General features: G+C 52.1%; 1 pseudogene; it reads left to right on the top strand.

The window, feature by feature from the left end:
• The first annotated feature begins 8,239 nt into the window (after positions 1-8,239).
• LOC100017622 (adenosylhomocysteinase-like) lies at positions 8,240-9,740 on the top strand (annotated as a pseudogene).
• The last annotated feature ends 1,128 nt before the right edge of the window (positions 9,741-10,868 follow it).

Here is a 10,868-nt window from a genome sequence, read left to right as displayed (position 1 = left end):
GCCACTCCGAGACCTTCTTTCCAAGGGTCTCAGGCTCTCCCTGCCCTCCCTACACCACGGACACTGAATCCTTCCTGCCTCCATCTTGGAGTCAATGTGAACCAGTGCAGGTTCCTGACCTCCGGAGCTCTCTGCCTTTTGTTTCCATGCTCCTCCCAGTGGCATCCCATCCTAATCCCACACCGCCAGCCGTTAGCCACTCCCCAGCAGATGGGCATCCCCTTGACTTCCATTTCCTGGGCCTCGTGGCTTCTTCCAGGCCATTCCAGACTACTCTCCACCAGCAGGGCCCAGCACACCCCAGACGACATCTCGGGATGTACCTGATGGACGGAGTCTTGGAGGAGTTCTTCCCTCCTGCGTTTGCCAGCTGGGGGCCAAGGCTGGCACATGCATTAGATAGGAGGCTGTGTACAAAACCCTCCTCCTCTCATGAACCGACACGTGGCCTCTTCCCAGCTCTCTTGTTCCTGGGAGATCCCTTTCGTGGCCCCGGATGTGGGCATGGAGGGTGCCCTGCTCTTCCCAGCTCCTTCTCCCGCTGGACCGAGCCTCCTGCGGGTCCCCAAGCCTGGGGGAAGGTGTTCTTGGGTGGTCTCTGCCCAGTCGTTGCAGCCACTTTGCCTGCAGAGCTGTGGGCAAGCTGGGGCTGCCCGAGGCGGCCCGGCTAGCCAGAGCAGCGCTGCTGGGTGCTGAGTTCTGCAGGCAGATGGAGGAGCCTCGGAGCCCCCTTAAGGGCTGCAGGCTCTTCGCCCTCCCCAAGCCATCTGGGGCTGCTTTCCGATGACTGCTGGAGCCCTTAGCAGGAGTACAGGAGGGAGGGAGGAGGGGAGAGCCTGGAGCCCAAAGGGAGGAGAGGGAGCCCTGGATGTGTCCTGCTTTGTCCTGGGGAGTTCCCACCAGCCAGCCAGTCCTTGGGACCACCGGCCTCTGGTGCTCTGTTCCTCAGGATCCAGCAGAGTCCCCAAAGGAGCAGGGCTGGCGGGGCGGGCTGAGCAGCTGGAGGACCCCAAGGGTGTCACATGGGAGTTCTCGAACAGCCAATTAGAATCCAGGAAGGCCCCACAGAGGCTCGAGCTGGAAATGGGGGCCAAAGAGTACTCCCCACTGCCAGAGCGGCCTCAAACACTCCCAGCCCAAGGGGACCAGCAGTTGGGCCTTCCAGTTTAGGAGGCTGCCTTCTCCGGCCACCCAGAACCCCAAGTCCAGGGTTCGGGTGGGCAGCCCCTTCCAGGCTGGGACCTGACAGGAGGGCAGACAATTGGCCTGGCAGACTGGGAGGTGGGGCTGAGCCTGAAGCAGACCCCCAGGGTCCCCCCCCCAACCGATGGGTGCCAGGGGCTGAATCTCCCAGGGTCCTACGTGCTGATGGGCAGGGAGGGGGCCCTGGGGCCGGGACTGTGCAGCTGGGCCAGGGCGGGAATCCCGAGGCGGCAGGAAGCTGCCGCTCTAAGGGAGGGGAGCCTCCAAGTTCTGTCCAGCGTCAGTCTTCATCTCCTCTTCCCGCCCCCAGAGGCTGCAGCTTTAGGTCCCGGCCAGGCACCGACAGGCAGGGCCATGCTGGGGGCGCGCGTGAGGGTGGGGGGAGGGGGGTCGAGGCCCCTCGTGACACACCCATATCGGTGCCTGGCTGTCCCCGGGAAAAGGAGGCCCGACCTGCCCCAGGGAGAACCGACCGGACGGCCGGGGAGGGGGGAAGGGCGAGCGCACGAGCCTGGCCACTAAGCTTTCTCTCTAGGCAGAGCGCTGATGTCGGTGGGAAGTAGCACCTCGCTCCCGGGCTCCTCTCTGCCCCAACTCGGTTCTCTGGAGAAGTTCCTCCTTGCCTTCAGCCGCTTCCCAGCAGGGAGACCCTGGGCGAGTCTCTTCACCCCGCTTCTCTGCTTGGGACCGAGAAGAGAGAAAGAGCTACAAGCCCCCGAGCGCCAGAGGAGAGGTGCCAGCCGCTCCACACGAGGCAGTCTGGGAAAGGGCAGGCCCGGCAGGGCTGCAGATCTGACCTCGGGCACTTGCTAGGCAGGAGACCCTGCACGAGTCACTTCACCCTGTTTGCCTCCTCTAGGAGGAACGAGCTGGAGAGGGACTCGGCCAGCCGCTCCGACATCTTTGCCAAGAAAACGCCAGAGGCGAGAGGATAGGATGGGCCAAACCCTCGAACGACTGACTCTACGGAGTCAGTGAGAGGCTCCGACTGCAGAGCTTTGGGACAGCCGGCCGGGAGAGCTCCCGAAGCCTCCGGAGGGGGCTGCCCGACACAGAGCCGAGGGAGCTCTCCAAGGTCAAAGGCGGGGCCTCGGGAGGAGGGGAGGGGAAGGGAGGGGGCCGCCTAGGGGACGGGGGACGGGGCCAAACGTCTGTGATTTGCGCTGGGAGCGGAGGGATCCATGTTGGATCACTCTAGTGGCAGGAAGCCGGTCCTAGCTGGAAGTCCTCGGCCACCTCCCTCAGCCCCTCCGCGCACCAGAGCCGTCGGGGCGCTACGAAGGAGGCTCAGGGTGTGGCTAGGCCTCTCCGCCACCCGCGGGCAGAATCTAGGCCTTCTCCGGCCTGCACTCAGCCCGAAAGAGCTCACAGGTCAGCGGAACAGGGCTGCCCATTCCCGCCCCTCCCTCGCTCCTCTGCTCATGCCCCTCCGGAGGCCTAGGAGAGGGGCCTAGGCTGGGAAATTCCAAAGGATGACTCACTCCTCCAGGGCCAGAGTTCAAGCCGGAGAGCCGGGAAACTTGGGTGGCCTTAAAGGCCCAGGCCAGGATGGGGGGGAGGGGGGGGTACCAAGCCGCCTGGATGTGGCCTCCCTGGAGGCAGCTCCTGATTGTCATCCCATCTGGCCTGGCCTGGGTCTGGAGGGGGAGGGGTGGACGGAGGGGACAGAGACTAAGAAAGAGAGAGAGAGTCAGAGAGACGAAGAGAGACCCGGAGAGAGAGACAGGGAGAGAGAAAGAGAGAGAAGGGGGGAGGGAGAGGAGGGACACACACGCAGTGTACATGTGTGTACTGAGACACCCAGCCAGAAAGTCGGGGTTTCCCCTCCTGCCTTCTGCCTACCCCAGGCCTCTGCTTTTTCTTCCTCCCTCCTGAGTGGCCCCACTCCCTCCCTTACTTTCCCTCCTTCTCCCTTTCCTCCTCTGGGGCTCTCCCCTCCCTCCTCCCTCCCTTCTGTGACTGGCTCAGGCTCCTCCTCCCCTGCGGGCCCCCTTCCCTTCCCCCTCCTCTTCTCTCTGCACCCCCCCCCCCAGGTTTTCTTCCTTCTCTTCTTTGCTTTTTGGCCTTCTGCCTCCCTTCTGCTCGCACATATTGCACAGGAAACCAGGCAGCAGGAGGTTCGGCTCCCAACCAAAGGGCTCCACTCTTAACAGTGGGGCGGCTTTGCTGTTTCTCTTCAGAACGGCCACTTTTTCAACGGACCGTCCAGTTCCACCGGAGAGCCAGTGAGGAGGGCAGCAGGGGAGCAGAAGCGTGGGGTGGAGAGAGAACAAGAGGAAGGGCTGTGGCGGGCAGCAGGGAAGGACAGCCCAGAGACTAGAGAGGTTAAAGAGGAGGAGAGGGAGGCAGAGTGTCCCTGGAAGGGTGGCTCCTCTGGAGCAGGGAGCCCTCCAGGGAGCCGTGGGCTCCTCCCTCAACAGCATGAGCTGCTGGCAGGTCCCCCCATGCCACCTGCCACCTGCCACCTTCAGAGGGCTGCAGCGGAAGCCACAACGGGCTCTCCACCTGGTAGACTTGAAAGGAAGAGCCAATGCCCGCTGCAGCCATCCTTTCTTCCCCTCCTCTGAGAGCTGAGTGCAGGCTTTCTGATGAGCCTGGTCAGCATGAATCCAGCACTGCCCCCCCCCCCCCCAGATTGCTGATCCCCAGACAACAGGCGTGTCAACTGGCCCATCTCCTGTGCCTGAGTTTTCCCAGCTGGATAGAAGCATCCTGAGAGTGTGCTCTGCTGGAAGAGCCTTCCAGAGTCAGGATCTCCTCAAGGCACCAGAGCTAAGAAGTCATAGTAAAAGGCAGCACATGGCCACGTGGCCTAGAGCAGGAGAGCAAAATGCATGGAAGATGGTCATCCACTGGATTCACGGGTGCTTTTCTCCCTCTCACCTTCTCCCCCTCCCCTCAGCCCTGACTTTGGGGGCCCTCAAATAAAGGGCCAGGTAGAGGCAAGTATGAAGAACTTCCTGAAGTTTGGCACTGTCCAAGTTGAGCTTCCTCTTATCTCGAAGAAAAGTTGGACAACCACTTGTTAAATTTATGTTTGGTTGGACTCAAATATTTAATTTGGTGGTCACCAGGGATTTAATTTCTAAATCCTAAATGAATTACTCAAGTAAATGGGATTTATGGTAGTTCATTTTACAATAGAGGGAAGATATTAAGGAAGAGAGAAAAGAGGAGAGAGAGAGAGAGAGAGAGAGAGAGAGAGAGAGAGAGAGAGAGAGAGAGAGAGAGAGAGAGAGAGAGAGAGAGAGCTCTGGCTTCCTCTGAATCAGGTAGAAATTCTAAGTCTCAGCCAGGGAAAAGGAGTCTCAAGATGATGGGCCTTTCTCAGAGGTACACAACTCCAGAAAGGCAAGGAAACTAAGTCAGTTTTTCACTCACCACCGTGACTGTCTAAAAGGAAAGCAGTCTGAGGCTACTGCACGAGCTCCTCCAGGGGTCCAGCTCCACATTCAAGTGTCTTCACTCCAAGTTGAATGCCTGTCTTCCAGTCCCTCCTCCAAGTGATTCTTCTTCACTCTAAATCCAAGTTACTGAATCTATTCCAGTCCTTCTCAGAGTGACTGAATCTCTCTTGATCAATCCTCATGTGCCTCTGTTTCCTCTATTTAAAGACCTTTCTCTCTTGTGTCACCTCCCCTAAATTTTTACATCTACCAATCACATCAGACGCTCCTCTCCAGGACTGCCCATTCTTTCACACTTGGGTCACAGACCTCCCACTCAATGCATGAAATGGGTGTTCATACCTTTTTGTAGTTAGTTCACACCTTCCTGCAGTTAAAATGGGTAGATCTACTTTAAATATTGAGTTAACACTTTGGGGATTAAAATCTAAAAATAGATAGGGGATAACAATTTTATCTTCATTGTCAAGGAGTAGCTAAGTACTTTCATTGTTACAATCAAGAGATAGCTAAATCCAATCTTCACACACAAGAAAGTTTTGCCCCATTTTCCACTTGGAGCTTGGTCTGGTGCTTCTCAAGGAATGAGACAGTTCACCCTCCATCCAGGGACAAAGTCAGTGTCATTTAGGAGACTAGAGTTCTGGGTGCAGGATCTCGGCCACAGCCAGGTTCCAACTGGCTCTGGAACTCGGGTGATTGACAGCCAAGTCACCTATACCTTTACTGGTTGGGGAGTGAACTTTCCCTCATCATTAGCTCCCAGGGAGTAGGTTTCCTTGCCTAGAGATCAGAAAGCACTAATATGGTCACCCACATGGTCAGTCCCCAAACATTCCAAGAGACCTTGGAGATGTCTTCCTATGCTAATAGGACTTTAGTAAAGTTTATGACCATGGCTACCTTGGGCCTGAGCTGAGAATATCTGGCTTTCTAGGGCTAGAAGGTGACCCTGATGGGGGTGGGAGGGAGTTCTTGTCCACAGAAATGGAAGTTTTCCAGTCACATCTCTAGAGCCTGATCTCTTTAATATTTCATTTCCCCCCAATTCCATGGAAAAACCATTTTTTCACATGTGTTTTTTATTTTGAGTTCCACATTCTCTCCCTCCCTCCCACTTGCCCTGGAACAGAAAGTAGATAGAGAGATTTTACATAGAAAGTCTTTTCCCATGGTAGTCATCCTGTGGAAGAGATAGAAGGGAAGAAAAATACAAAAAGAAGAGGAAGAATGTCCAAGTATGTTTCCATCTGCACTCAGACTCCATCAGTCCTTTCTCTGGAGGCAGATGGCATTTTCCATCCTGAATCTCTGGGATTGTCTTGGATCACTCAGGGCACCATCTTTTAGAAATTCTATATAGCATCCCGACGGGAGGTATAGCAACCCCCCATGGGAGTCCTACAACATCTATCTGTGGGAATGACCTGAGGTGGGGAGAGGAGGCTGAGGAAGTGGGAAAATAATAATGACTCAAAGGCAGAAGTGGAAACACGTGGGGAGTAACTCGAACTCCAAGGAAGTGAGAGGAACAAGAGAACAGGTGGGGAGTACCAACCCCTTGATACGCCTAGACAAGAGAGTCTGCTTTGGGGGCAACAAGATCTCTAGGAAAGGGGGAGTCTTACTCCTGGTGCCTCTATGGCAATAGTAGGCACTGGGGCGACCAAGTCGCTATGAAAGGGATATAGTGAAGCAAGAGAGTAAGCAATGAAGAGGGAACAGAGGGAGAGAGAAAATGAAGGGCAAGGGAGCTAATCAGAGAGAGCTGGTAAGAGAGCATTAGTAAGAGAAAGAAAGGTGTTAGTAATGTAAACCTTAAAATTTCACAGACTTATGAATGTTAAAAATTTTACTCCACATTGAGGAATCCTCCAATTCCCTACTTGAAATAATTCCCTACCAGATAGTGAGAACTCTACTTGAATGTGAAAAATCCTTGCTATGGGAAGACCTCTACTCCACCCATACTTAAGACTGCTTTAGGGGAGAAAACTCCTTGCTGAACAAAGAAAGTACTTGGATCCATGCTTATGGTGGGGCAAGGAGTTCTTTGAGCCAGGCCTGTTTTTAGAATTGATACAATGAGATGCTAGGTACCTAAAAGGGTCGGGCAAGTTTTGTCTTAATGAGATTAGTTGACACAGCAGTATTTTTTCTGGTTCAGACTTACTGAGGAGATTTGTCAACTTAGCAGGAATTCAGATGGGCAGTCCTTTGGAAAACATCTACAGTGATTGGTAGATGTAAGGACTTAGGGGAGGTGACATAGGAGAAAAACCCCTATATAAGAAAAAGCAGAATCTCTTAAGAAAATAAGATCCTTTTGGAGGATCTCTAATGAGGATCGCTTGGGAAAAATCTCTTGAGAGAGGCTCTGGAGAAGGGAAGCTCTTGGAGGACAATCTCTAAGGAGATCTCACTGGAGCTCCTCTGAGGGGACTCTGTCCCTCAGGAGGCTCTAGAGAGAGGCCCTTTGGAACTCTCTCTGGTGAAGTCAGCTGAGATGATGCTGGCCTGGTGTCACTAGAATCCTTGCTTAGGCAGACCTTGTGGTGAGTGTTAAAAGACTGACTGACTGATTTTCTCTCTTAAGACTCAGGTCTAGGCCATATTGGCTTGAGGCCCTTCATAATTATTCCTTTCCTACTCTTTCTCTCTTTCTCTAATTCCTCATTATATTATTAATTAAAAATCTCTATAAAACCCAGTTGACTTGGGTATTTGAATAATTGGGAATATTTCCCTGATGACCACCTTATATTTGATTTAAAAACCAAGACACTGTAGTGAAACATATTTTCTGCAGTCAAATTTACTCATCCTCTCTTATATCTATCACAATTTATATCTTCCACCATTTTAACTCACTCAGTTTATAGGCTTCACTATTTTAAATCTCACAGTAAGGGAGGAGTTTCACGCTTGTTCCCAGTATTTATTGAGGGTTTTAGGAACGGATACATAACATGACATCAGTTTTAACATTGGTTGAATTGACAATGACAGATAAAAGAGGTGGAGTTTAATCCATCCCATGCTTTGTAAATTAATGCAGTCCGAGCAGAGAAACGCCCTAATTCAACCAGGGATATGTTAATGAATGTGCTCTGAGCTGAGGCAGCGTGGCCCCATCAAGACCCATGAATTTGCCCGTCCTTTGCTAGTGCCCGGGACTGTCCTTTTAACATCAAGAGTTCTGACCATGAGTCTGGTAGTACAATATCAATACATCAATCATACTTCCCAAATGCCAACATGCCTGGTATGCTACATTCTACTTAGGGGATGTTAAGGGTAAATTTTAGGGTTGAGACTGAATATAATTTTAGTTGGTCACCAGGGATTTAAATTCTAAGTCTCAATGAAATACTCAAGTCAGAATGGAATTTTATGGTGGTTTATTTACAATAGAAGGAAGAAATTAGGAATGAGAGAGAGAGAGAAAGGGAAGAAGATCTGCTCTGGCCTGGCCTCAGCCAGGGGGAGTTCAGAGGCCTCAGCCAAGGGGCCTTTCCAGAAGACTAAATCTAGCTTGGGCCACAAGGCCTCCTCCAAGATGAGGGGCTTCCGCCCCTCCCTTTGCTCCCCACCGTCTGCTTCAACCTTTTTGCAGCCTCATCACCTCCATCCACGAGGTTGCCACTCGATAACCTTTACTAAGTCATTAGATAATTCCGGAGGAGGCCACAACATGTCTGACAAATTGCCCTACAAAGTCACTGATATCAGCCTGACCACCGGGGGACGCAAGGCCCTGGACATAGCAGAGAATGAGATGCCCGGCCTGATGAAACTTCGAGAGATGTACTCAGGCTCCAAGCCACTGAAGGGTGCTCGGATTGCTGGCTGCCTCCACATGACAGTGGAGACAGCTGTCCTCATTGAGACACTAGTGGCCCTGGGAGCTGAGGTACAATGGTCCAGTTGCAACATTTTCTCTACCCAGGACCATGCAGCAGCTGCCATTGCCAAAACTGGCATTCCTGTGTACGCTTGGAAGGGAGAGACAGATGAAGAATATCTCTGGTGCATTGAGCAGACCCTCTATTTCAAGGATGGGCAGCCACTCAACTTGATCCTGGATGATGGTGGGACCTCACCAACCTTGTTCACACCAAATACCCTGAGCTCCTGAAGGGCATCGAAGGCATCTCAGAGGAGACCACCATAGGCATCCACAATCTATACAAGATGAAGACAAATGGAATTCTGAAAGTGCCTGCCATCAATGTGAATGATTCTGTTACCAAGAGCAAATTTGACAACCTGTATGGCTGCCGTGAGTCCCTCATCAATGGCATCAAATGAGCCACAGATGTGATGATTGCAGGCAAAGTGGCGGTGGTGGCAGGCTATGGTGATGTGGGCAAAGGCTGTGCTCAGGCCCTTCTGGGCTTTGGTGCCTGAGTCATTGTCACGGAGATAGACCCCATCAATGCACTACAAGCCTCTATGGAGGGTTACGAGGTGACCACCATGGATGAAGCCTGTAAAGAGGGAAACATCTTTGTCACCACCACTGGATGTAGACATCATCTTGGGCAGGCACTTTGGACAGATGAAAGACGACGCAATAGTGTGTAACATTGGACACTTTGATGTGGAAATAGATGTAAAGTGGCTGAATCAAAATGCGGTGGAGAAGGTGACCGTGAAGCCTCAGCTCTCACCTTCCTTGCCTACCTGGCCAGGTGGATCGCTATAAGCTGAAGAACGGACGGTGGATCATCTTGCTGGCAGAGGGCCGGCTAGTCAACTTGGGCTGCGCTATGGGCCATCCCAGCTTTGTCATGAGCAATTCCTTCAGCAACCAGGTGTTGGCCCAAATTGAGCTATGGACTAACCTGAACAAATACCCTGTGGGAGTGCACTTCCTCCCCAAGAAGCTGGATGAAGCTGTGGCTGAAGCCCACCTTAGCAAACTGAATGTGAAGCTGACAAAGCTGACGGAAAAACAGTCTCAGTACTTGGACCTCCCTGTAGAGGGCCCCTTCAAACCCGACCACTACCGCTACTGAGTCCTGGCCCACCCAAAGGCTCCAAGAGACCAACCACATCGTCTTGCCTATCCAAACCTTCCTGCATAGAGTAATAAATGGCATCCACGTTAAAAAAAAAAAAAGATGAGGGGCTTCTTCGGAAGATAGTGCCTCCAGAAAGAGCCAAGGAAAAGGGGAGTCAGTCTTAACACTTACCACATGGTCATCTAAGGGAAGCAGTCTGAGGTCCCACGCTTCAGCCCTCCAAGCCAAGTTCCACCCTGAAAGTCCCTCTCACAGGAAGTGACGTGAAATATAAAGGCAGTACTTTGCATCATCTCCTGTGTCTCACATGTACCAATGGTGAATTAAACTTGGCTTTGGACAGCCCAGGGAATCAGTCAGTTCTTTCTGATTTGTCACTTGCTAGCACAGGAAGGTCACAGACCATCCTCCCCCACCCTTAATCCTCAAGTCGGGGTGTATACATTCCTGGCTGCTAAAATTCTAAAGACTAAGCAGGGTGGAGTAAATATAAAATTCACAGGGATAACTGGGTGACTCGGTGGATAGCACATCAGACTAGGACCCCTATTTCTCTCCACCCTCCTCTATAGCTGTATTTTACCTGTCTGTCTGTCTGCCTTCTTGAGAGAGAGAGAGACAGAGAGAGAGAGAGAGAGACAGAGAGACAGAGAGACAGAGAGACAGAGAGAGAGAGAGAGAGAGAGAGAGGAGAGAGAGAGAGAGAGAGAGAGAGAGAGAGAGACAGACAGACAGACAGACAGACAGAGACAGAGAGACAGAGAGACAGAGAGAGAGAGTTCTGGCTTCCTCTGAACCAGGTAGCAATTCTAAGGCCCCAGTCAGGGGGAAAGAGTCTCAAGGAGATGGGCCTTTTCCCAGAGGCTGATGCCTCCAGAAGGCCAAGGAAGGAAGCCAGCCTTTACACTCACTACGTATCAATTCCATCAGCAGATTCTTTATCAGCCTCAACTCCAGCAGGCTCCACTCCAAGTGTGTCTCTTTCAAACTTCAAGTCTCCCTCTTCACTCCAAGTCTCTCTTCACTCCAAGTGACTCTCTTCACTCCAAGTGTCTCTGTTTCCACTTTTAAAGACCTTTTTCTCTTGTGTCACCTCCCCTAAATTTTACATCTACCAATCACAGCTGATGCTCCACTCCAGGACTGCCCACTCTTTTACACTGGGTCACAGACCTCCCACTCAATGTATAAAATGGGTGTTCACACCTTTTTTGTGGTTAAAATCCAAAAT

The sequence above is a fragment of the Monodelphis domestica genome, chromosome 5 (genome assembly GCF_027887165.1).
Source record: "Monodelphis domestica isolate mMonDom1 chromosome 5, mMonDom1.pri, whole genome shotgun sequence".
NCBI lineage: Eukaryota > Metazoa > Chordata > Mammalia > Didelphimorphia > Didelphidae > Monodelphis > Monodelphis domestica.
Note: the sequence above shows the minus strand (reverse complement) of the source record. Positions and strands in the feature narration are given on the sequence as shown.